This window comes from Tachyglossus aculeatus, chromosome 17 (assembly GCF_015852505.1).
Source record: "Tachyglossus aculeatus isolate mTacAcu1 chromosome 17, mTacAcu1.pri, whole genome shotgun sequence".
NCBI lineage: Eukaryota > Metazoa > Chordata > Mammalia > Monotremata > Tachyglossidae > Tachyglossus > Tachyglossus aculeatus.
This window is the reverse complement of record NC_052082.1, coordinates 14,741,262-14,766,249: the sequence shown is the minus strand read 5'-3', so window position 1 is coordinate 14,766,249 and position 24,988 is coordinate 14,741,262. Positions and strand designations below refer to the sequence as shown.

The 24,988-nt window shown below is 45.3% G+C and overlaps 1 protein-coding gene across 3 annotated transcripts in view; it reads right to left on the bottom strand.

Moving 5' to 3' along the window:
* Positions 1-24,727, bottom strand: part of IL6ST (interleukin 6 signal transducer) — a 51,736-nt gene extending 27,009 nt beyond the window's left edge. Inside the window, exons 1-2 of one of the 3 annotated variants that reach the window (XM_038758865.1) lie at positions 24,653-24,673; positions 20,760-20,856 (exon numbers count right to left, since the gene is read on the bottom strand). The gene's annotated coding sequence lies outside the window, so the exon portion shown is untranslated. Of the gene's footprint in view, positions 1-14,567; positions 14,593-20,759; positions 20,857-24,652 lie in introns of those variants that run through there. The other 2 variants (XM_038758864.1, XM_038758866.1) reach the window with 2 other exon arrangements.
* Positions 24,728-24,988: the final 261 nt, after the last annotated feature.

Genomic DNA, 24,988 nt, shown 5'->3' with positions numbered 1-24,988 from the left:
CAGTGGGAAGAGCACGGGCTTGGGAGTCAGGTCATGAGTTCTAATCACAGCTCCGCCACTTATTGGCTGTGTGACTTTGGGCAAGTCACTTAACTTCTCTGGTCCTCAGTTACCTCATCTGTGAGCCTCATATGGGACAACCTGATTACCCTGTATCTACCCCAGTGTTTAGAGCAGTGCTTGGCACAGAGTAAGCACTTAACAAATACCATTATTATTATTATTATTATCCAGTCCATACATTTGGCTCCCTGAATCATTTTCCTAAAATTCTGTTCTGCTCACATGCCTCTGGTGGTTGCTCATTCCTCTCTGCATCAAGCAGAAACCCCTGACATTGGCTTTGAAGGTAGTAAATCAGCTCTCCCCCCATAACACCTCAATTCTCACACCAACCTACTCACTGGACCTCGTTTCCCATGTCTCACTGCTGACATCTTGCTCCTATTCATTTAATCATATTTACTGAGTGCTTATTATGTGCAGAGCACGGTACTAAGCGCTTAATATAATAATGAGGGCATTTGTTAAGCACTTACTATATGCCAAGCACTGTTCTAAGCACTGGGGGTGGGGGGGATACAAGGTAATCAGGTTGTCCCAAATGGGGCTCACATGGAAAACCCCCATTTTCCAGATAAGGTAACAGGCACAGAGAAGTGAAGTGACTTGCCCAAAGTCACCCAGCAGGCAAGTGGTGGAGTCGGGATTAGAACATATGACCTCTGACTCCCAAGCCCGTAGTAAGTGCTTAATAAATATCATTATTATTATTATTATTATTATTATTATTTCTATTGAACAAGCCACGCTGCTTCTTCATCTGGAACTCCCTCCCTTCACACCTGACGAGACTATTGTTCTCCATATTCCAAAACCTTTCTCAAAAAAACCCAAAAAACAAAACAATTTCTCATCCCCCGCCCCAGCCCCCCACCCCCCATCACATTCTGTCACATTTAGCACCAGTTGATTCCATCAGTGTGGGAGGAAACACCCTACAGTATGTCCATTGTCAGCATGGATTTGGTGAGAAAAGGGTGATGGAAAACTGCTGCAAAGGTGCACCCCGCTAATCCTGTCCCCTGGCCGGAAAAGAGACCCTTGGATGAACCTGAGACAGATCATGTGCCTAGAGACAGAAAGAAGGGAAGGAAAAAGGGATAGGAGCAGCATTCTGGGTCTAGACTTAATGGTTATTTATTCATTCATTCATTCAATCGCATTTATTGAGCGCTTACATGCAGAGCACTGTACTAAGCACTTGGGAAGTACAAGTCGGCAACATATAGAGACGGTCCCTACCCAACAGTTGGCTCACAGTCTAGATGGGGGAGATGGTTATCATGCTAAATAGAAAGCTGTCATCCCGCCACCCTGCTTGGAGAACCCAAACCCTTTTGCTTCGACTCAATAGTCATTTAGCTCAAAGACATGAGTCTCTAGACTGTAAATTCCTTGTGGGCGTGTCTGTCAATTCTACCAGTTTGTTCACCGGGCCCCAATCTCAACTCTCCCCCAGACCCCTTCCCCATATACTACATCCCGCTCCATGTATCATCATCATCATCAATCGTATTTATTGAGCGCTTACTTGTGTGCAGAGCACTGTACTAAACGCTTGGGAAGTACAAGTTGGCAACATATAGAGACAGTCCCTACCCAACAGTGGGCTCACAGTCTAGAAGGGGGAGACAGAGAACAAAACCAAACATACTAACAAAATAAAATAAATAGAATAGATATGTACAAGTAAAATAAATAGAGTAATAAATATGTACAAACATATATACAGGTGCTGTGGGGAAGGGAAGGAGGTAAAATGGGGGGGATGGAGAGGGGGGCGAGGGGGAGAGGAAGGAAGGGGCTCAGTCTGGGAAGGCCTCCTGGAGGAGGTGAGCTCTCAGCAGGGCCTTGAAGGGAGGAAGAGAGCTAGCTTGGCAGATGGGCAGAGGGAGGGCATTCCAGGCCCGGGGGAGGACGTGGGCCGGGGGTCGATGGCGGGACAGGCGAGAACGAGGGACGGTGAGGAGATTAGCGGCGGAGGAGCGGAGGGTGCGGGCTGGGCTGGAGAAGGAGAGAAGGGAGGTGAGGTAGGAGGCGGCGAGGTGATGGATGGACAGCCTTGAAGCCCAGGGTGAGGAGTTTCTGCCTGATGCGCAGATTGATTGGTAGCCACTGGAGATTTTGGAGGAGGGGAGTACCATGCCCAGAGCGTTTCTGGACAAAGACAATCCGGGCAGCGGCATGAAGTATGGATGTATGGATATATGCCAGCCACCTTTAAAGGATCACATCTCCTCCCAGAGGCCTTTCCCAATTAAGCCTTCTTTCCCCCCCTCTAACTCCCTCCTGCCTCCATACACTTGGATCAGTACTCTTGGGGCATTTGGGATTCACCCCACAGCACTTCCATACATATCTGCAAATTAACGTCTCTCCCTCTAAACTGCAAGGTCCTTGTGAGCAGAGAACATGCCTACCAACTCTATATTGTACTCTCCCAGATGCTTAGTACGGTGCTCTGCACACAGAAAGTGCTCAATAAATAAGAGAAGAAGAAGCAGCGTGGCTCAGTGGAAAGAGCACGGGCTTTGGAGTCAGAGGTCATGGGTTCAAATCCCGGCTTCGCCACTTGTCAGCTGTGTGACTCTGGGCAAGTCACTTAACTTCTCTGGGCCTCAGTGACCTCATCTGTAAAATGGGGATGAAGACTGTGAGCCCCCGGTGGGACAACCTGATCACCTTGTAACCTCCCCAGTGCTTAGAAAAGTGCTTTGCGCATAGTAAGCGCTTAATAAATGCCATTATTATTATTATTAACACTGATTGATTGTTTCTCAAAGGCAGCTGCCAGAAATTTTCCACATGACCAGACCAAGCTGGGGGACAGAGTGAAATGGAGGATTTTTCAGGGCCATACTGTGAATACTTCACAAATTATTTTAAGCTTAAGTGCGATCTCAGCAATTTTTTTTTGAAATCAATGGTCTAAATAGTGCATTTCAGTTAAGAAAAAATTAAATTATGGTATCTAAGTGCTTATTATGTGCCAAGCACTGTTCTAAGTGCTGGGATAGATACAACATAAACAGGTTGAGCAAATCCCTGTACCACAGGGGGCTCACAGTCTCAAACCCCATTTTACAGATGAGGTAACTGAGACATAGAGAAGTTAAGTGACTTCCCCAAGGGCACACAGCAAACAAGTTGCTGAGATGGGATTAGAACCCGGGCTCTTGCCACTAGGGCAGAACAACAGAAGGGAAGTGAGCAGGTGATGGGTAAATAAGGGTGGCCCCAAAGATAAGTTCATTCAGTTGTACATTCTATTTTTATTATGACTGCGTTCTGTGATGACTATGAGCTCGTTGAGGGCAAGACATGTGTCCGTTATACACTCACTACAGTGCTCTGTACACAGCAAACACTCAATAAATATGACTGATGAGTGTAAGCAGGGAGTGCATTAAACCTAGTGGACACCTAATGATTAAGAATAACCCCACCTCCACCACTTGTCTGCTGGGTGACCTTGGGCAAGTCACTTCACTTCTCCTGGTCTCAGTTACCTCATCTGTAAAATGGGGATTAAAACTCTGAACCTGATGTGGGACAGGGACTGTGTCCAACCCGATCTGCTTGCATCTCCCCAGTGCCTGGCGTATGGCAAGCGCTTAAATACCAGAGTTATTAGTTAATACCATTCCCACTACACTATAATCCATTCGCAGGACTTTTGGATTATCACCAACTGACTAATGATGAGCTGCTACTTCAACTGAAATAAGGAAGAGAGATACACTGAAGGTAGTTCCCTTCTCCCCCACCTAGACTGCAAGCTCATTGTGGGCAGGGACTCTCTCTATTGCTGTACTATACTTTCCCAAGGAGTCCTTCCCAGACTGAGCCCCCTCCTTCCTCTCCCCCTCGTCCCCCTCCCCATCCTCCTTCACCTCCCCACAGCACCTGTATATATGTTTGTACATATTTATTACTCTATTTCTTTATTTTACTTCTACATGTTTATTCTATTTATTTTATTTGGTTTATATGTTTTGTTTTGTTGTCTGTCTCCCCCTTCTAGACTGTGAGCCCGCTGTTGGGTAGGGACCGTCTCTATATGTTGCAAACTTGTACTTCCCAAGCACTTAGTACAGTGCTCTGCACACTGTAAGCGCTCAATAAATACGACTGAATGAATAAATGCTCCACACACAGTAAGCGCTCAATAAGTAAGCCCTCTCCATCGCCCCCATCTTACCTCCTTCCCTTCCCCACAGCACCTGTATATATGTATATATGTTTGTACATATTTGTTACTCTATTTATTTATTTATTTATTTTACTTGTACATATCTATTCTATTTTATTTTGTTAGTATGTTTGGTTTTGTTCTCTGTCTCCCCCGTTTAGACTGTGAGCCCACTGCTGGGTAGGGACTGTCTCTATATGTTGCCAACTTGTACTTCCCAAGCGCTTAGTACAGTGCTCTGCACACAGTAAGCGCTCCATAAATACGATTGATGATGATGATGATGATGAAATACAATTGAATGAATGAATGAAGGTTAATACTCTGGCAATGTTTATGAAATCTTTTGCCTCTCCACCGATGACAGGTAGTTAATTACCAGTGCATTTGGTGAAGTCATGCCTGGTCTCCAAAGCAAAGTGCCCACTTTAGATTTTAAGACAGACAGAATAGCACTCAAGTATGTCCTATAGGCAGCAGCGAGAGAGTCGAGGGTAGAGAGACTCGAGTGGACTGTGCAGAAGGCGTCAATGGTAAACCACTTCTGGATTTTTACCAAGAAAACTACATGGATTCACCACCAGAACGATTGCAGATGGAGGTGGGACATTCTGGGAATGATGTGGAGACGACTGGACGGCATAAGACAAGACAAATAGTTAAGTAGTTACCTAAGTGGGTACAGAAGGATTAGTTTTCAATGAATACTGTTAATTGATTACGCTAACCCTTCTTCTCAAAAGCTGTAGCCCAAAGCCTCTCTATGGTATTGCCTGAATTCCTACATCTTCCTTTTGAAACAAAAGAACAGAATCTTCCCCAGACCATGGTTGTCAGAATCAATCTTCTTCTTATGGTATTTTTAAAACAATTTTATCAAAGCGCTAAATGTACTAAATGGTTGGGAGAGTTCAATATAACAGAGTGGGTAAACATGTTAAGTGCTTATGACCTGACACTATCTAGACTGTAAGCTCGGGGCTCTGAAGTCAGAGGTCATGGGTTCAAATCCGGGCTCCGCCAACTGCAAGCTGTGTGACTTTGGGCAAGTCACCTAACTTCTCTGTGCCTGAGTTACCTCATCTGTAAAATGGGGATTAAAACTGTGAGCCCCCTGTGGGACAACCTGATCACCTTGTAAACACCCCAGTGCTTAGAACAGTGCTTTCATTACACTATTTATTTATTTATTACTCTATTAATTTTACTTGTACATATTTATTCTATTTATTTTATTTTGTTAATATGTTTTGTTTTGTTGTCTGTCTCCCCCTTCTAGACTGCGAACCCACTGTTGCGTAGGGACCGTCTCTATATGTTGCCAACTTGTACTTCCCAAGCACTTAGTACAGTGCTCTGCACACAGTAAGCGCTCAATGAATACGATTGAATGAATGAATGAATAGGGACAGGGAATTTGACTTTTTATTGTTGTACTGTACTCTCCCAACTTCTTAATACACAGTACAGCACACAGTAAGCACTCGATGAATATGACTGAATGAATAATAATAACAATGATGGCATTTATTAAGTGTTTACTATGTGCCAAGCACTATTCTGAGCACTGAGGGGGGCTACAAGGTAATCAGTTTGTCCCATATGGGGCTCACAGTCTTAATCCCCATTTTACAGATGAGGAAACAGGCACAAAAATGACTTGCCCAGGGTCTTCTTTCAAACATCCTGCTTAAACACTCTTCTTCCTAGAGTACATTCCCTATACAAATTTAGGTGTGAGCCCTGCCCAAAACATTATCTAGGAGGTGACTATAAAGTGCGGTAAGAAGTACAATTTCAACATAATGCAACTAACATTCTCCTGGGACTCAAACCCCTTCCCAGGTGCTTAGTTTCCCTTCACAGAGCAGGTTTTGGTCTAAACTGGAAGCTACTGCTCTAGGCTGTGGTCAAAGAAACCTCAGCAATGCCCAGAGGCAAGAGGGATTACGCATTCTTCCCCATAGAGTCACAACGGTTCCCATTTCCCCAGGAAAATTCTACATGCACATTTAAACGGGAAAGATAGAAGAGTAAGCACCCCAGGAAGGTCAAGTAAAGCATAAACACAAAGACCAACAGGCCAATACACAAAGAGGAAGAGACAAAAATGTTAGTGTTTTATCTACATACTTCTTCTGAACATTAGCTAAACATTATGAAAAGTAATTCCGAGAACTGAATCCATTTCCTTTTGACTCAAGTTACCGTTTCACAAAGAGTACTTTTCCAAGGACATAAGTAGTTTCATATCTGAAAATTGACTGCCCTTTACCTAAATGACAAAAGGTTTCAACCAGAGGCTTTTAGAGTTCTGCCAAACAATTCTTCTAACTAAAAGGGCCACTTGGAACTTAGTAAGGGGTTTATAGAAAGCGGGAGCAGTTCAGGAAGCTCACTGTTGGGCTGAGAACATGACTACGAACTCTCATATAGTACTCTCTCAAGCATTTAGTACAGCGCTCTGCACACAGTAAATGCTCAATAAATGCAACTGACTGATTGAAGTCTCTGCCTGGAGTTGGAATAGGGTGACACCCACGGAATCAAGATGTGAACCAATGGGCCAAATCCCACACCATCACAACACATGAGGTACTAACTAAACGAAGCATGAAGGAAGCACATCTAGTAACCCCTATTCTCTACCTTCAACGCCCTTCTTGGGGCCCTGCTCAATTTCTATGGTAAATGCCTTAGGCTCAACATTGTCCCTATTGTAGACAGACTACTGGGTGAGCTATTGATAATTACACAACCGAACAGAAAACACAACCAGAATTCACCATCCGAGGAGGAAACCTCTGTCCGGAGCAGTGACAAAGTGTTTGTCATATGAGACAGATTGAGTCATAGTTCAAGGCTGACATTCACTAATTTTTCTGAAAGTCCACTTTCTCCAAAATGCCTTTCCTGATTCTCAGCATCCAAAGTACACAGGCGCTAGAGTGTGTGGGCTGGGCTGAAGGAGGTTAATGAGGCGAGGTACGATGGAGCAAGCTGACTGAGTGCTTTTAGAGCCACTGGTGAGGAGTTTGATGCAGAGGTGACTGGAGGTTCTTGAGGAGTGGGGTGATGTGAACATTTTTGTTGATCAACAATTCGTGCAGCAGAGTAAAGCACGGAATGGAGTGGGGAGAGACAAGAGGCTGGGAGGTCAGCAGGATGCAGATGCAGTAGTCACTTTGGGATAGGATAAGTGCTTAGATCGGCATGGTAACAGTTTGGATGGAGTGGAGAAAGGGTGCACTTTATGTTGCCTAGATTTTTAAGTTCATACAATTTCCTCCTAATTCTCTTTCACAATCCACGTGACTTTACAGAAGTTTGTATATGAGTTTCTAGAAAGAATCAGTTCCTATTTTGGGGCTAGGACTGGACATTCTGTGAGGTATCAGTTGTGCCCGGTCACAGTGGTTTTACATTTTGAGGCAGCTACTCATTCTGCTACAGCACAATGGCATTTACTGCCCGCTTACTGTTTGAAGGATATGGTTCTAAGCACTGGAGTTGGTAGACGTGTTCCCTGCCCACACATGGAGATGAGGTCTGTGAGCCCCACGTGGGACAACCCGATGATCTTGTATCTACCCCGGCGCTTAGAACAGTGTTTGGCGCTTAGTAAGCGCTTAAATACCATCGTTATTATCAATACAAATAAATGATAGATCTGGACATGAGTGGTGTGGGTCTGGGAGAGGGGGAAAAGCAAAGGAAGCAAGTCAGGGTGATGCAGAAGGGAGTGGAGATGAGGAGCAGCGTGGCTCAGTGGAAAGAGCCTGTGCTTGGGAGTCAGAGATCGTGGGTCCTAATCCCGGCTCCACCATTTGTCCGCTGTGTGACCTTGGGAAAGTCACCTAACTTCTCCGGGCCTCAGTGACCTCATCTGTCAAATGGGGATGAGGACTGTGAGCCCCACGTGGCCTGATCACCTTGTATCCCCCACCCAGCAACTTAGAACAGTGCTTTGCACATAGTAAGCGCTTAATAAATGCCATCATTATTATTATTACATGGGCTGAATTTTTAAAAGCTGCAAATTAATAATAAAACTTTGTAAGATATCCGCCCCAAACATTAAAAATGATAGAATACGAGGGAATTGTACGGGTGACCACAATTCTGCTTCTTGTAAATACAGTGATGGCTGGCAGAGATCTCGATCCAAGAGTAGAGAGGAGAAGAATACAGGACAGGAGAAAAGGGACACAAAGGAATGATTTTTCTCTTTCAAGAACAACAGTAACAGCCAGCCGCTACCACTGCCTGGCAGCCTGACTCCATATTCTGTACTAAGAGGCTGCTTTTCAGGGCTTCTGCCATGGGGTGAGCCTAAAATCCTGCAAATCCCAGGGAGCAGCCACAGGATGGGTCAGGAACAGACCTGCCCAGAGCAAGGGCCCAGAATTGGACGGGCCTGCAAGAAGACAGTGAACAAGTTAAACAGAAACCCTGGTTTTAACTGATCAGAAAGACGGGGGAAACTAAATCCAAGTGGGAGAAGCCTGCAACACGTCCTGTCAGTTCTCAGAAACGTAAAAGAATACTAAGGTCTTTTTTCAAAAGGGAATTCTTAAAACTGACTATCTGAAATGGCAATATCCATTAAATGAGGTAAAAAAAATGAAGTGAATAATACTGAAGGTTAAACATCTGCAATGTAGAGAAAAGGGCTACTGTTTCCACCATGGCCATCTTTGATGACACTTACTCCCTACCTTAGAAGCCTGCAGCTCAACTGCCTCAAATCGTTAAAATCTTTTAACTCACGTTCAGCCTGGCATCAAATCCTACCAAAACACTGTTTGGCTCCTCCCTTCCTTTTTACCCAGAGGATTACCACCCTGCTTAAGCGCTCACTGTATGGTATCAGACTCCTTACCTGTCTCCCCGCCTCCAGTTTCACTATTCTGTGGCCAAGATCACCTGTTCATGTCCGTCTTCCACAAAAACCTCAGCTGGCTACCCATTTCCCTCATCACAGATACTCTTGACCACTGGTTTCAAGTCTCTCTGCTCTGCTTTACTCATCTGCCCTCTGCACCTGCTGCTGCTCCTCAGCCTGCCCTCTATGCTCCTCAGACGAATCTGTCAATTCTCACCTCTGATCTATTTTCCTTCCCCCCTCCTTCTTCCACACACTTTCATGGCCTTTCTGAAATCCTTCCCTCCTCCTTCCCGGAGGAACTTCCTGATTACTAGCTTCCCACCACTACCTTGGCATATACAGACTCTTAGCGATATATCTATTTGTGTTCCACTAAATAACTTATTCTATGTAAATATGTTTGTCTGCTCCCTTAGACTGTAAGATCCTTGAGAACACGGGACATGTCTACCAACTCTGCTGTTTTGTACTCTCCCAAGCAGTGCACTGCATGCAGTATGCACTCAAATGCCATTGATTATTTCTACTGCATTCCCCCAAGTCCTCAGCGGTGTTTTGCATTCAGCAGATGCTTAATATTAGGCTGATTGAATGGCATTTATATGCTTTTCAATCTCATAAGAGGCCGCTGAAATGTCCATGAGGAAGCCCAGTGAGTTATGGCCAGCTATTATCGCTAAGCATCCATTTTTAAAACATGATCTACCTCCTCCTGTCCCCTTTAAAACCCTTTTAAGTGACCACCATCCTCCCTACCCCAAAAGCCCATGGCCTTGGCATCATTTTCCACTGTCTTTAAACATTCATGTTATCGCCAATTCCTTTAGGAAATAAAATAGTGCTATTTGTTAACAGCTTATTATGTTGCCAGGCACTGTACCAAGTGCTGGGGTGCATACAAACAAATCGGATTGGACACAGTCCCTGTCCCACGTAGGGCTCAGTCTTAAATCACCATTTTTTACAGATGAGGGAACTGAGGCACAGGGAAGTTAAGTGACTTTCCCAAGGTCACCCAGCAGACAAATGGCAGAGCTGGGATCAGAACCCAGGTCCCTCCTTTATCCATTAGGCCACACTGCTTCCTTTCCTCCACAGTATCTCCTGGATCTCTGAACTTTCCTTTTCAACTCAGGAGCAGCCAATCAAGGTACAGGCTCTGAATTGGAATACTGAATCTCTGGCAGATTTTAGACTGTGAGCCCACTGTTGGGTAGGGACTGTCTCTATATGTTGCTAATTTGTACTTCCCAAGTGCTAAGTACAGTGCTCTGCACACAGTAAGCGCTCAGTAAATACGATTGATGATGGCAGGACCACAATAGCCAGAAGCCAGGCCACCTAAAGCCGCCTCACCCCCATTCCTGATGTGGTCTGTGGTGCAGATGTCACATGTAGTGCCGTGATGTCACGCTGACACCAGCCAGAGTGACAGCAGAGATGGAAGGGAGCCTTGCCCGCTCTCAGTGTGCACCACATGCCCAGCCAGATGACCTTTTTGCATGGCGGGGGAATCCAACCTCCACCAAATGGCATTCCTGGGCATGCTTCTCCTCTCTCCCTCTCTATAACGTGCCCCACAGCTCGCTCTACTGACAAGGTGGTTTAAGGATGGCAGGCCTGGGGTGGTCGGGGAATGTGTCTATTATATTGTACTCTCCAGTGCACTGCACATAGCAAGTGCTCAATAAATACGATTATTTATTGTAAGAGGCTGTATTGTAAGAGGCTGTGGCAGGGGAGCCTTCTCATTCCCTCCAATCAATCATATTTATTGAGTGCTCCAGCACCCAAAGGGGGGAAAACACCCCTCTAATCTCCCATTTCACCTCATTCACAACTCCCTCAGACACCACACCCACTTCCTCATCCAATGTCCCCCTACCACCACCACCACTAAGACCATCTGTTTAATGACCTCCTCCACCCAAGGAATCTACAAGAATCCCCCCTGAGACACTGAGATGAATCGCTGCGGTTGGTGGGAGGGGTGGTGATTAGCACCTACTTGTATCAATCATCACTCCTCCCCCCCACCATGCCCCCCTTCCCCCATGAGTGGTTTAACACATCTCCTGGATTGTGCAGATCCTCTCCTGTTGCCCTCCTCACCCCCAATTTAAGCCAGCATCCCCTCAAAGGACGAATCTAGCAGCAGTGATTTGGGGATGGGCACCACCTTCATAGGGCCCCCAAACAGTGGTCATGTTAGTAGAATCAAGGCAGGAGGCGAGGTTTGGCGGGTAGACCGTTCTGTGAAGCCCCTGAGCTGAAGTCCTGTGTCTCTCCAGTCCCTTTCCTCACCTCTCTACCTCAAATCAGTAGCATTTTTATGGCAGTTTTTAAGCGCTTACTATGTGCAGAGCACTGTTCTAAGCGCTGGGGAGGTTACAGGGTGATCAGGTTTTCCCACAGGAGGCTCACAGTCTTAATCCCCATTTTCCAGATGAGGTAACTGAGGCCTAGAGAAATTAAGTGATTTGCCCGAAGTCATACAGCTGACAAGTGGCGGAGCCGGGATTTGAACTCATCAATCAATTAATCAATCAATCGTACTTATTGAGTGCTTACTGTGTGCAGAGCACTGTACTAAGCGCTTGGGAAGTACAAGTTGGCAACATATAAAGACAGTCCCTACCCAACAGTGGGCTCACAGTCTAAAAGGGGGAGACAGAGAACAAAATCAAACATACTAACAAAATAAAATAAATAGAATAGATATGTACAAGTAAAATAAATAAATAAATGGAGTAATAAATATGTACAAACATATATACATATATACAGGTGCTGTGACCTATACGCAGGTCATAACTCATGACCTCTGACTCGAAAGCTTGGGCTCTCTCCACTGAGTCACGCTGCTTCTCTGTATTTGAGTGCTTACTATTTGCTGAGCACTGCACTAAGCACTTGGGAGAATATGACACATTCCCTGCCAACAACCAACTTCTTCCCCACATCTCTCCACGCCTCAAAACCTCCAGTGACCTCTTGCTTCTGTTTGCATGGCTCTCCATAAAACCTGCATTCATCGTCTGCTCCTCCAACACCAATCACTTGGACAGTAAGGACTGCACAGCTCACCCTCTTACTATGCACAGCTTCCCAGTCCTCCAGGACAGTTTTCATCTACTTTTCATCCCATCTGTCTCCTCAGAAGAAGCATGGCCTGATGGAAAAAGCACAGGCCAAAGCCACTTAACTTCTAATAGCCACTTGTCAGCTGTGTGACTTTGGGCAAGCCACTTAACTTCTCTGAGCCTCATCTGTAAAATGGGGATGAAGACTATGAGCTCCACGTGGGACAACCTGATCACCTTGTATCCCCCCCCAGCGCTTAGAACAGTGCTTTGCACATAGTAAGCGTTTAACAAATACCACCATTATTATTCTTATTATTACCAGCTCATCCACTTGCCTGTTGTGTGACCTCAGGAAAGTCATTTCACTTCTTGATGCTTTAGTTCCTTACCCTGTAAAATAAGGATCCAATACCTGTTCTCTGTCCTACTTCAGCTGAGCCCCATGTGGGACAGGGTCTGTGTCCAGCCTGATTAACTTCTACCTACCCAAATGCTCAGTACAGTGCTGAGCATCTAGTAGGCACTTAATAATACAGTCACCACAGCCTGAAATATATACACCCTTCGTTGCTTTTATATGTACCCCATCTTGTGTCTTGAAAAGTCAACTTTGAGAGAAAGGTCACTTTAAGTCTTAACCACCCATCTTTGGGTACACAGCCTTAAGACTCCACTGGGTCCTGTGACGTGGAAGGTCACTCCAGCCCTCTTCCCAGCCAAAATGACCTCCAGGCCACTTGTTAGGAAGTGCCCCCAAGATCACAGCACCTGTATATATGTATATATGTTTGTACATATTTATTACTCTATTTATTTATTTATTTTACTTGTACATATCTATTCTATTTATTTTATTTTGTTACTATGTTTGGTTTTGTTCTCTGTCTCCCCCTTTTAGACTGTGAGCCCACTGTTGGGTAGGGACTGTCTCTATATGTTGCCAATTTGTACTTCCCAAGCGCTTAGTACAGTGCTCTGCACATAGTAGGCGCTCAATAAATACGATTGATGATGATGATCCTGCTTGTCTCCCTCCCACCCAGCGCTTTGTACGGCACCCGGCACATAGAAAGCGCTTAACAAATACCATCATCATCATCCTTGCACCTTTGGGTTTTCTGTCAAGGTCAAAGTGTAGCTTGGGGAGGTGCTATTTTCTCAAGTTACATACCTTAAATGACTGCCAAAACTCCTGCCCTTCAAATTTGACAGCACGGGAAGCAATGAGTGATCTGAGCGCCACTCTTGCTCCCCAAGGACTGATTTTGGGGAACTGAGACCGTCCTTTCCTCCTCATGCCATCCTAGAGTAGAATTAGCCTTCTCATGGAAATATGCCTCACATTCTCACACAACCTCTAGAGGTATCTTTCAATTAAAACAAATCAATAGATCACCAAGCAATGCAGTTTAGTTTCTAACATACCAATACAGTGTAAGACTTAAGTAACCTTTAGTATTCAGCCTAGAGGGTACCAAAACAGAAGGCTATTTGAACGACAGTCTTTAAAAGCAATCCAGTATCAAATGCCCCACCCTAAGCCCATCTCCCAAGCCCCTCTTACTGCATCACAATGTTCCAGAAGAATTCTTCTGAGTTATGGAATCAATCAATCAATCAATCGTATTTATTGAGCGCTTACTATGTGCAGAGCACTGTACTAAGCGCTTGGGAAGTACAAATTGGCAACACATAGAGACAGTCCCTACCCAACAGTGGGCTCACAGTCTAAAAGGGGGAGGCAGAGAACAAAGGCAAACATACCAAAAAAATAAAATAAATAGGATAGAAATGTACAAGTAAAATAAATAAATAAATAAATAAATAGAGTAATAAATATGTACAACCATGGAAGTCCTCCAGGGAATCTTACTCAATTCAGCAAAAAGAATTCAGAAAATTCACTCTCTCTCCACTCACACCCCTTCTGAACTCAAATGAACACCCTTCCTTATAGCTCCAAGAGTTTCTCTTTAATACGGCCCCACCTCCTTTTCTCCTACTTCTCCCTCTGTTATTGGCTTTATTTCAGGTGGTGCTATCAGATAACTAATGTAAATGTTATCAGATAACTAATGAGATTTCCCTTTGAGAGGGGGCAGCAACAAATGACTTCTGGTCCCCTGACCACCACATGAATCCCATGAACAATTTTTCCTATCTCTGATTCCTCCATTCATTGTATAAAGACATTTTATGTGGGGCTCCAGAGTCATAGCTAGTTACTGCTAATTGACCCTGATGAAGGCTTGCTGTACAATCCCAACATGTAATGTCATGGATCTGGGTGTGAAAGTTTAAATAATAATAATAATAGTGGCATTTATTAAGTGCTTACTATGTGCAAAGCACTGTTCTAAGCGCTGGGGAGGTTACAAGGTGATCAGGTTGTCCCACGGGGGGCTCACAGTCTTAATCCCCATTTTACAGATGAGGGAACTGAGGCCCAGAGAAGTGAAGTGACTTCCCCAAAGTCACACAGCTGACAACTGGCAGAGTCAGGATTCGAACCCATGACCTCTGACTCCAAAGCCCGGGTTCTTTCCACTGAGCCACGCTGCTTCTCTGGTGGGAGAAGCAGTATGGCCTATTGGATAGAGAAGTTCCTGAACTGTGTCTAACCTGACTAGCTTGTATCTACCCCAGTGCACAGTACAGTGCCTGGTATTTAGTAACTGCGAACAAACACTATTAAGAGGAGGAGAAAATCCCATTAAATGGGAACTCCTCACTCCCAGGGCTGAGATATCCAACTGGCAATTTGGCAGGCCTGACAAATATACACTTGTTTATATTACTGTCTCTCCCACTAAACTGTGAGCTCACTGTGCACAGGGAATATGTCTCCAAATCTGTTGCATTGTAATAATAATAATGATGGCATTTGTTAAGCGCTTACTACGTGCTGAGCACTGTCCTAAGCGCTGGGGGGATACAAGGTGATCAGGTTGCCCACGTGGGGCTCACAGTCTTAATCCCCATTTTACAGATGAGGGAACTGAGGCCCAGAAGTGAAGTGACTTGCCCAAAGTCACACAGCTGACAAGTGGCGGGAAAGTCACATCTTCTCGCTGTCTCAGTTCCCTCATCTGTAAAATGGGAATTCACTAACTGTTCTCCCTCCCCGCTTAGCCTGGGAGCCCCATGTGGGACAAGGACTGTATCTGATCTGATTATTCTGTTGGTCACTCAGGGCTCTGCCTGCTGCAAAGGCTATTAATAATGATGGCTATGGTAGCAATAATTATGCTAATAATAATAGTATCTTCTCTCTACTCAAGCCAGACTGGGGCCCTGTTCACCTTAAATCTCCACCCCTATGATTTTTCTTTCCACAGAGGACAGGTCAGAGGTTTTTTTTATCACTAATAGTATTTGTGGCAGAAGGTGGCAACAGTAAACCACTTCCATCTCTACCAATCCTTAGTACAATGCTCTACATGCAATAGTACAGTGCTCCGCAAGCAATAAAGCACTCAGTAAATACTGCTGAATCCCCATTTATTACAGTTGGGGTAAGCACTTGTGGCTGAATGTTAACGAGGTAGGGCAGCTCATACTGAGCAGACATTTATCAGCCACGTAGGCAAGGAGGCAGAACCACCAAGAGTTTCAGTTCCTTCACAGAACAGCTACCCGTGAGACAGATTCCACACGTATCCAAGAAGGAAAATGATGATGGGCTCTGACTTAGACTTGCCTGCCATCTTCAATACATCAGCTTTTAACTCTGGCAGTTGTCATCCTCAAATATGAAGGGTAGAGATTAATTCCTGGGGCTTTCTTTCTAGAAAAAATAAGGTCTGAAACTGGATGTGAGACTGAATAGCTGTCCGTAGGGACAGCGTGACTTTTTACAAAACCTCCTTCTTCCATTTATTTAGAAGTTCCATCTCTTATTATGACTAGATTTTTTTTCATCTTCCCCATTGCAAGAGGTGAGGAACTTCAGTCCCTTATATTTCTGCACAGAAGAGACTCACCCATGCCTACATTTCTACCTACTGGTCCTTTTTTCATAACCATTAGTGAATTAAAAAAAAACAACCCAACATCGGCATAATTCTAGAAAGAGAGCAGGGGTTATGTCAAATGATCACACCTGTGAGCCTGCTGTTGGGTAAGGACCGTCTCTATATGTTGCCAACTTGTACTTCCCAAGCGCTTAATACAGTGCTCTGCACACAGTAAGCGCTCAATAAATATGATTGAATGAATGAATGAATGAACTGCAGACTCTAGGCATAGAGTCAGCAGGATCCTGAGCGGACGCTCTGCACACAGTAAGCGCTCAATAAATACGACTGAATGAATGAATGAATGAACTGCAGACTCTAGGCATAGAGTCAGCAGGATCCTGAGCGGACGCTCTGCACACAGTAAGCGCTCAATAAATACGATTGAATGAATGAATGAATGAACTGCAGACTCTAGGCATACAGTCAGCAGGATCCTGAGCGGATGCCCAGATTTTTTTTTGATTTTTTTTTTTTTTTACTGTTGCCTTTAATGGATGTATCTGATCTGTGCCTGCCCCATATTAAAATGTAAACTCACAGGAAGGAAGTACCCCTGACTCTTACTGCAAGTTCTTAACTACCTAATACACTACTCTGATGTGGGACAGGAGCTGTGTCTTATCTGATTCTATCTACCACAGTGCTTGGCATACAGTAAACGCTAAACAAATGCCAAAAGATGATGATGACAGCAAGGAGGAATGTGGGAGCAGACAGATTCTAGTTTCACTGGGCAGTGCTGAGAAGCAGCATGGCCTAGTGGAAACAGTAAGCGCTCAATAAATACGATTGATTGAAAGAGACCGGGGCTGGGAGTTAGAGGAACTGGGTTTAATCCTAGCTCTGCCCCGTGCCTGTTGTGTGATCATGGGCAATCAGTTACCTCATCTGTAAAATGGGGATTCAATACCCACTTCTCCCTCCTACTTAGATTGCAAGCCCTGTGTGGGGCAGGGCCTGTGTTTCACCTGATCATCTTTTTTTTTTTTAATGGTATTTGATGATAATAAAAATGATGTTAAGTTCTTACTATGTGCCAAGCACTGTGGACAATACAAGCTTATCAGGTTGGACACAGTCCCTGTCCCACATGGGCTCACAGTCTTGTGGCTCAGTGGAAAGAGCCCGGGCTTTGGAGTCAGAGGTCATGGGTTCAAATCCCCGCTCTGCCGCTTGTCAGCTGTGTGACTTTGGGCAAATCACTTCACTTCTCTGGGCCTCAGTTAGCTCATCTGGAAAATGGGGATTAAGATTGTGAGCCCCACATGGGACCAACCACCTGATCACCTAAGCCCACTGTTGGGTAGGGACTGTATATGTTGCCAACTTGTTCTTCCCAAGCGCTTAGTACAGTGCTCTGCACACAGTAAGTGCTCAATAAATACGATTGATTGATTGATTGTATCCTCCCCAGCGCTTAGAACAGTGCTTTGCACATAGTAAGCGCTTAACAAATACCAAAATTATTATTATTATCCTCGTTTTTCAGATAAGGTTAGTGAGACACACAGAAGTAAAGTGACTTGTCCAAGGTAACACAGCATGCATGTGGGAGAGCCGAGATTAACGTCCAGATCCTTCTAACTCTCAAGCCCGTGCCCTATCCACTAAGCCATATTGTTTCTCTTGTACCTCTCCCAGCTCTCAGAACAGTGCTTGACACACAGAAAATGAATAACAAATACCACAATTACTATTTCGGAAAGCAGAGGCGGGAAGCCTATAAGAAACCACAAAGCAGTACAGTAAGCAGACTATTTTCCCCCTTTTAGACTGTGAGCCCACTGTTGGGTAGGGACTGTCTCTATATGTTGCCAACTTGTACTTCCCAAGCGCTTAGTACAGTGCTCTGCACACAGTAAGCGCTCAATAAATACAATTGATTGATTAATTGATTGATTATAGCTGTTCTGGGGTCCAGAATACCCAGTTCTAACCTGAGACTCAAGAAATACAGTCCTGCCCGGGTACTCCCTGCTCCTGTGGGGAAAGGGAGGGAATCCGAGTGACTGCACAGTTATTTTCATCTTCCCCAGTGGTTAAGACCCCACATCTCTGGAGGACCAAGATCTAAAGTGCCTTTGGGATAATCCCGAGGGTCATCAAAAGTGTCCGTCACTCTCAGTTTGGAGAGAAACGTTGGAATCAATATGGATTTTCATTCATTCACTCAATCGTATTTATTGAGCGCTCACTGCGTGCAAAGCACTGTACTAAGCACTTCGGAAGTACAAGTTGGCATCATAGAGAGACGGTCCCTACCCAACAACGGGCTCACAGTCTAGAAGGGGGAGACAGACAACAAAACAAAACATGGAGACAGGTGTCAAAATCGCCAGAACAAATAGAATTAAAGCTATATGCACATCATTAACAAAATTAATAGAATAGTAAATATGTACACGTAAAATAGAGTAATAAATCTCTACAAATATATATACAAATGCTGTGGGGAGGGGAAGGAGGTAGGGTGGAGGGGATGGGGAGGAGGACAGGGAAAAGGGGGCTCAGTCTGGGAAGGCCTCTTGGAGGAGGTGAGCTCTCAGTAGGGCTTTGAAGGGAGGAAGACAGGATTCTCCTGTCTCCTTAACTCACTCACTCACTCTTTTATGGGAGGTTCCCCCCTGGCTAATGTTTCCTTGGGGAGGCAAGTCACACGGGCTGTGAGCTTTTGACATTTAAGTTAATCAATGGTATTTCAATGCTTCCACGGTGAATAACATTAAATTAAGGGCTTGGGCCAGTCCAGTAAACACAATCCTTGCCCTCAGGAAGTTTACAATCTAGTGATGTGCAAATAACAAACGCTTCAGAAGGCATTCATTGAATGCAGTTTTTTTTTTTTTTTTTACATCTGTTGCCTGGGGAGAGGGAAAGAGGCACTGAATTTAGATTCCAGGGAATTTTTATTTGGGAGGGTTTTAGTACGCTCCTGCTCGAAAGCCAAGTAAATTATGTTAAGGTTCATTCCAGCCACTGACTTCCAGGGAATTGGCGGGGGAGATCTAAGGCGAGGTATAATGGTCTACTTGGAGAAGTTTAGAGACACATTCCTTGTGAAGGAATAATTTGGCATTCCTTTAAATGGACGCACATCTACCATAATCACAAGGAGTCTGACTTAGCTGAATAAACAATTTTATGGATTTAACATCAGCTCTTACTAGATATTTTAACCCTACCGAAATCCATGATTATGGTGGTATTTGTTAAGTGCTTACTATATGCCAAGCACTGTTCTAAGCGCAGGGGTAGATACAAGGTAATCAGACTGTCTCTTATGGGACTCGGTCTTAATCCTCATTTTACAGATGAGGCACAGATAATTTAAGTGACTTGCCCCAGGTTACGCTGCAGACAAGTGGAGGGGCCGGGATGAGAACCCACGTCCTCTGACTCATTCATTCATTCATTCAATCGTGTTTATTGAACGCTTACTGTGTGCAGAGCAATTACTAGGCGCTTGGAAAGTACAATTCGTGACTCCCAAACCCATGGTCTTCCCACTAAACCACGATGGTAATCTATGAGTGGGAAGCACCGTGGCTCAGTGGAAAGCGCCCGGGCTTTGGAGTCAGAGGTCAGGGGTTCAAATCCCGGCTCTGCCAATTGTCAGCTGTGTGACTTTGGGCAAGTCACTTAACTTCTCTGTGCCTCAGTTACCTCATCTGTAAAATGGGGATTAATCAATCAATCGTATCTATTGAGCGCTTACTGTGTGCAGAGCACTGTACTAAGCGCTTGGGAAGTACAAGTTGGCAACATATAGAGACAGTCCCTACCCAACAGTGGGCTCACAGTCTAAAAGGGGGAGAGAGAACAAAACCAAACATACTAACAAAATAAAATAAATGGAATAGATATGTACAAGTAAAATAAATAAATAGAGTAATAAATATGCACAAACATATATACATATATACAGGTGCTGTGGGGAAGGGAAGGAGGTAAGATGGGGGGATGGAGAGGGGTACGAGGGGGAGAGGAAGGAAGGGGCTCAGTCTGGGAAGGCCTCCTGGAGGAGGTGAGCTCTCAGTAGGGCCTTGATTAAGACTGTGAGCCCCCCGTGGGGCAAACTGATCACCTTGTAACCTCCCCAGCATTTACAGAACAGTGCTTTGCACACAATAAGTGCTTAATAAATGCCATTATTATTATTATTATTACTTAAGTGTGCGGAGAGTACAGTAGAAATAAGTAGACCGAATTTATTGGAGTTTCTTACAACTTTACACCAGCAATGAATTACCCATATCCCAAAACTCTAACAACGAAATACCGTACCCCACACGCTCAAAGACAAGAATGGACATTTGAAATCTTTTCAAAGCAGATTTTGGGGTGGAAATTTGGAATCTTTCAAAACATCAGACTCTTTTTTCCTTTTCCAAAGTTCACAAATGACTACCAACAAGGACAATTCATTTCAAGCCGGGGTAGGGACGGGATTGCAAAAAGGAGCTAAAAGGCCCATTAGAGGATTTATGGAGTAATGGTGGTTGGCTCCTTACCCTACTCTGAGTCAATAGGCTTCAAATAGGATTTGTTCCAGCTTCAAATTTCGCAGTCAGGAGCAAAGTCAATTCGAACTTGTTTACAGCCATGACTCTGTGAAAAGACCGAAGCTCCCTTTCGAGGCCTATTCCGACAACTTTTATCATCATCATCAATCGTATTTATTGAGCGCTTACTATGTGCAGAGCACTGTACTAAGCGCTTGGGAAGTACAAATTGGCAACATATAGAGACGGTCCCTACCCAACAGTGGGCTCACAGTCTAAAAGGGGGAGACAGAGAACAAAACCAAACACACTAACAAAATAAAATAAATAGAATAGATATGTCCAAGTAAAATACTTTTAGTGCACCATTCAGATTTTTTTTACACGTTCAAAGCGACCAAAATTATTTTCAAAAGCTAATGGGTAGAAATCAGACGGACGAAATGAGCGGGGGGGCCTCCTTGCCTCCCCCTCCCAACCAGAACTAAGGAACGGCCCGTTGTTGGGTAGGGACCGTCTCTATATGTTGCCGATTTGTCCTTCCCAAGCGCTTAGTACAGTGCTCTGCACACAGTAAGCGCTCAATCCATACGGCTGAATGAATGAATGAATGGAAGAGAGCCTAGTACAGTGCTCAGCACCCAATAAGCGCTCAATCCATACGGTTGAATGAATGAATGAATGGAAGAGAGCTTAGTACAGTGCTCAGCACCCAATAAACGCTCAATCCATACGGTTGAATGAATGAATGAACAGAAGTGAGCTTAGTATAGTGCTCAGCACCCAATAAGCGATCAATCCATACGACTGAATGAATGACTGAATGAAAGAAAGGAGAGCATTCATTCATTTACCCAGTCGTATGGATTGAGCGCGTACTGGGGGCCGAGCACTGTACTAAGCGCTTGGAAAAGACAATTCGGCAACAGATAGAGATTGTCCCTATCCAACAATGAGCTCACAGTCTAGAAGGGGGGGAGACAGACAACAAAATAAAACAATGGAAATAAAAATACGGTTCTCTTACGTTTCGGTGGTTATTTTCAGATTGAGCCTGGGAGGTGAGGGATGGGGGGAAGAAGGAAATGGGCCCAAAATAATAATAATAATGGCATTTATTAAGCGCTTACTATGTGCAAAGGACTGTTCTAAGCGGATCCGTCCCTATCCCGATGGAGGTTGGGACTGAAAGGAGGAGGAGAAGCAGCTTGGCTCAGTGGTAACAGCCCGGCTTGGGAGTCACAGGGCGTGGGTTCGAATCCCGGCTCCGCTACTTGTCAGCTGGGTGACTTTGGGCAACTCCACTTCTCTGGGCCTCAGTTCCCTCATCTGTAAAATGGGGATGAAGACTGTGAGCCCCACGTGGGACAACCTAATAATTTCGTATCTATCCCAGCGCTTAGAACAGTGCTTGGCACACAATAAAGCCCCAAGTGGGGCAACCTAATAACGTCGTATCTATCCCCGTGCTTAGAACAGTGCTTGGCACACGATAAAGCCCCAAGTGGGACAACCTAATAACCTTGTATCCACCCCAGCGCTTAGAACAGTGCTTGGCACATAGTAAGCGCTTAAACACCATCATTATTACTATTACTATTAGAGAAGCAGCGTGGCTCAGTGGAAAGAGCACAGGCTTTGGAGTCAGAGGTCATGGGTTCAAATCCTGACTCCCCACTTAGCTGTGTGACTTTGGGCAAGTCACTTCACTGGGCCTCAGTGAGCTCCTGTGTAAAATGGGGATGAATGATAATAACGGCATTTATTAAGTGCTTACTATGTTCAAAGCACTGTTCTAAGCACTGGGGAGGTTACAGGGTGGTCGGGGGCTCACAGTCTTCATCCCCATTTTACAGATGATGTAACTGAGGCACAGAGAAGTTAAGTGATGAAGACTGTGAGCCCCCCGTGGGACAACCTGATCACACTGTAAGCTCCCCAGCGCTTAGAGCAGTGCTTTGCACATAGTAAGCGATCAATAAATGCCATTATTATTATTAAGTCACTTCACTGGGCCTCTGAACGCCTCTGTAAAATGGGGAATGAAGACTGTGAGCCCCCCGTGGGACACCCTTATCACATTGTAAGCTCCCCAGCGCTTAGAGCAGTGCTTTGCACATAGTAAGCGCTCAATAAATGCCATTATTATTATTAAGTCACTTCACTGGGCCTCAGTGAACTCTGTAAAATGGGGGATGAAGACTGTGATGTGGGACAACCTGATCACATTGTAATAATAATAGTAATAATGGCATTTATTAAGCACTTACTATGCGCAAAGCACTGTTCTAAGCGCTGGGGAGCTTACAAGGTGATCAGGTTGTTCCACGGGGGGCTCACAGTCTTCATCCCCATTTTACAGATGAGGTAACTGAGGCACAGAGAAGTTAAGTGACTTGCCCAAAGTCACCCGGCTGACAAGTGGCGGAGCCGGGGTTGTAAGCTCCCCATTCATTCGTTCATTCATTCAATCGTATTTATTGAGCGCTTACTGTGTGCAGAGCACTGTACTAAGCGCTTAGGGAGTACAAGTTGGCAACATATAGAGACGGTCCCTACCCAACAGTGGGCTCACAGTCTAGAAGGGGGCCACTCGATCTACCTCAGCGCTTAGTCCAAAGTGCTTAACGAATAGGCCACAGCCACTAAGCCAAGCGCTCAATAAATGCTATTATTATTATTACTGTGAGCCCACCTTCTAGACTGTGAGCCCACTGTTGGGTGGGGACCGTCTCTATACAGAGAAGCAGTGTGGCTCAGTGGAAAGAGCCCGGGCTTTGGAGTCAGAGATCATGGGTTCAAATCCCAGCTCCGCCAACTGTGTGACTTTGGGCAAGTCACTTCACTGGGCCTCCGTTCCCTCATCTATAAAATGGGGATTAAAACTGTGAGGCCCCCCCCCCCCCCGGGACAACCTCATCACCTTGTAACCTCCCCAGCGCTTAGAACAGTGCTTTGCCCATAGTAAGCGCTTAACAAATACCATTATCAATCAATCAATCAATCGTATTTCTTGAGCGCTTACTGTGTGCAGAGCACTGGACTAAGCGCTTGGGAAGTCCAAGCTGGCAACATATCATCATCATCATCAATCGTATTTATTGAGCGCTATGTGCAGAGCACTGTACTAAGCGCTTGGGAAGTACAAATTGGCAACATATAGAGACAGTCCCTACTCAACAGTGGGCTCACAGTCTAAAAGGGGGAGACGGAGAACAATAATTATTATTAGAATATAATTCTATATTCTAATAATATTAGAATATTATATAATATATAATATTAGGATTATTATTAGAATAATAATAATAATGGCATTTATTAAGCGCTTACTATGTGCACAGCACTGTTCTAAGCGCTGGGGAATTTACAAAGCGATCAGGTTGTCCCACGTGGGGCTCACAGTCTTCATCCCCATTTTACAGATGAGGTTAACTGAGGCCCAGAGAAGTGAAGTGACTTGCCCAAAGTCACACAGCCGACGAGTGGTGGGGCCGGGGTTTGAACCCACGACCTCTGACTCCAAAGCCCGGGCTCCTTCCACTGAGCCCCAATGCCATTGTTCTATGTTGCCAACTTGGCCTGCCCAAGCGCTTAGTCCAGTGCTCTGCACACAGTAAGCGCTCAATCCATACGATGGAATGAATGATGATGATTAAGCGCTTAGTACAGTGCTCTGCACACAGTAAGCGCTCAATAAATACGGTTGATGATAATTATTATTATTAAAGGGGTTGTTGTGGAGGTGCCCAACAGGCAGGCCCGACCCTCTCTCCCTCTTTCTCCCAGCATGCCCCGGGCTGGCAGTCATGCCAAGAGAGCAGGACTGGCCTTGGGCCTCGGCCTTGCCCCCCAATGCTGTGAGGGGCCTCTGGGGTCGTCCATCACAGCCCCCTCCTCACCTTTGGGCGCCTCAAAAGCGGCTCCCGCCCGCCCAACGGGCCCACAGCCGCCACATCGGCCCGCTCCGCTCGGCCTTCGCCTCAGCTTCGCCTCAGCCAACACCTCCCCGCCCCCCCCACGGGCCCCTCCTTTGGACTCCTCCTCCAGCCCGCCATCCGCCGCCCCCGATTGGCCCGTGGGCCGGAGATCCCCGGCGGCCATTGGCCGAGAGGGGGAGTGACGTCATAGGTGGGCGTGGCCGCGCTTCCCGGAATGGCGTTCCTTAGGTCCCGGATTGCGTCCCCCCCCCCCCCCCCCCCGAGTCGGGAGTGGAATGTTCCACTTCGTTGGGATAA